Here is a 2,948-nt window from a genome sequence, read left to right as displayed (position 1 = left end):
AGAGTCCACAGCTTCAGGCAGCTCCTCTGTGTCACGCCAAGACACAGTGTAGAAAGTTCTAAAATACCAAAAAAATAGAGGGCGCCACATAGTGCAAATCAGACTAGTACAGCACAGTGTGTAAGCACAAGAGATATCCTACTCACGTGATGGAGAGCACGTATAGTGCGGTAAAGGCAGACCGGTGTTCTGTTAAGGGACCGAACTTTTCAAAAGAGCGAACCATGTCACTTCCTGTGACGTTAGATCAGCTGTTGTACACATTTTGCCCCTAATGCGCATGCGTGCCAGCGTCATCACATACCTGACCGCATACGTCACTGTGAAACTATTTACACTTGTGAAATTGAGAAGCCTTTCTATAGCGCATGCGTGGTATTTTCTATCACAAATAGGGGGGTTATGGAATGCTGTTTATTGGTCCCTGCATGACAAACAGCCAAATATGTGAATTATGGTGTAAAACCGATATAAATGTAAGGATAAAAAATACGACATTGCAAAATGGATCTTCCAACACAAGCAGTGGCTATAGCCGAGTGGCTGTTTGTCATGCAGGGACCAATAAACAGCGTTCCATAAACCCCCCCATTTGTGATAGAAAATCCCATGCATGCGCTATAGAAAGACTTCCCAATTTCACGTCTAAATAGTTTCACAGTGACGTATGCGGCCAGGTATGTGATGACGCTGGCACGCATGCGCATTAGGGGCAAAGTGTACAACAGCTGATCTAACGTCACAGGTGACATGGTTTGCTCTTTTGAAAAGTTTGGTGCCTTAACAGAACACCGGATCCAAATGAGTCACCCAGCAGACTCCTTGGCAAACCTGGAACCGAAGAAATCGTCGTCCCACCAGAAAGGGTATGCAATGTCCTATCAATGTAAGCAATGTCCTATCCTCTCAAACGTAATGTGTCTGTGCAGAGAGCTACCTATTGTTTAATAATGTCTTTAAAAGGTTCAGTTTTCATCTTTATTTGTATATCTTATAATTTACTGAAACAGTTTAGTTTTTTGTTTTCTTATCCCCATATGTCTTCTACATATCAAACTTAAGGACCCAAGAGTGGCCCATACAATTGTTATCTGGGACAAAAATGAAGAGCTGTTTAATTTTTTTTTAGCAATGTCTTTACTTTTGCTAAAGTATATTTCATATATGTCAGTATATTCTGTCTAAAATACAAAAAAATAGAGGGCGCCACATAGTGCAAATCGGACTAGTACAGCACAGGGTGTAAACACAAGTGATATCCTACTCACGTGATGGAGAGCACGTATCGTGCGGTAAAGGCAGACCGGATCCAAATGAGTCGCCCGGCAGACTCCTTGGCAAACCTGGAACCGAAGATATCGTCGTCCCACCAGAAAGGGGAGTCCAGGGATATTGAGGTTATCTCAGAAGATGTCAGGCCACGGTCAGTAGTAGAGACCAGCATTCATGCAAGCACAATGGCAAGGAAGTTAAATCCAACTCCAATGAAGGAAGGTGAAGCAGCAGGATAAATAGTAAAAAATTATTAAAAGGTTAAAACAATAGCAATACGTTTCTCCGTGTCACAGCACGGTTTCATCAGGCTATAAAAACATTTGTCACAGCTGCTACACACATATACCTACTTATATCCAATCGGCAGTCAGAGTAGTTACACACCCACATATAAGTTACTCTTAATCATTTAGAGACAAAAAAAAAATCCAATAGCTTCAGAATCTATATATTCTCCAAGATAACAGAATCATGTTTATCATAATAGTGTAAAATATAAAATAACTCTACTAGTGAGACCGCTATTAATATAAGTATAAAAACAGAAGGAGTGGGTACCATCATCATCATCTCATGAGAGATCCAATTGTATGTGGGGGCGTAGTGAAACTCATAAGATACATCATACCATTGATAAAAGCCACTGAATATCAAAATGAAACACCTCCGTGTGACGAGTAAAGCCCCAAAATTGATTGCAAATATAAAAGGAAAGAGGGAGCAAAAATTGAAACTAATATATTGTCAAAAATTAATAAAGGGGGAGATATAAATACAGTCAGTCCGACTGATATGACAAATGATTGTGTCCAAAATACTAAAAAGTATGAGAGGGAGGGCGTGACAATCTCAGGAATATGACGATAGAAGGGGGGCGTGGCAATAGCATAGGCCTTAATAAATAATACCGTCCTAGACTCAAATACAATTGGTGCTGTGTGTAATTAATAATCAGTGTATACTACATCCTACGGTGGGTCACTGATCCATATTACTTAACCTAATAGACCGTGAAATGTACTGATTTTTTTGTGTGAAAAATTCTTTATTATACATAAATTATATAATTTACAGTCATAACAGCGTTCATACAACAATGTACTGTGAATGTACTGATATGACATATGATTGTGTCTAAAATACTAAAAAATATGAATAATGGGCGTGACAATCACAGGAACGTGACGATAGAGGGGGGCGTGGCTCAAATACAATTGGTGCTGTGTGTAATTAATAATCAGTGTATACTACAGCCTACAGTGAGTCACTGGTAGGTGATAATGGTGATAAAGGGAATGTAGACAACAGTAGACCAATTCATCGAAACCGTGGGATGTAAATCTGGGAGCTCCAGTTAGAACTCACAGGGACTAAGTCTAATAGGAAGTGAAATAATGTGAAGTCTAATAGTATAAAGTAGTTAATCTCAGAGTGATTATAGACAGCATAAATATAAAAATGCCAGAGTATATTCAACAATAGAACATAGCTAAGGTCAGGAACAAATCCGTATGACGTGAATAAGGAGGGCTTGGACAACAGTGAGACTTGGAAAGAATACAGGGGACTTAAAAAGCAGCCAAGACATATTCATGTTGAGACCAGAGGGAAACAGGGTTTTAAGCTTGTAGATCCAAAATGTTTCCCTCTGTCTCAATCTATTGAATCTATTG

This window comes from Bombina bombina, chromosome 2 (assembly GCF_027579735.1).
Source record: "Bombina bombina isolate aBomBom1 chromosome 2, aBomBom1.pri, whole genome shotgun sequence".
Taxonomy (NCBI): domain Eukaryota; kingdom Metazoa; phylum Chordata; class Amphibia; order Anura; family Bombinatoridae; genus Bombina; species Bombina bombina.
Note: the sequence above shows the minus strand (reverse complement) of the source record.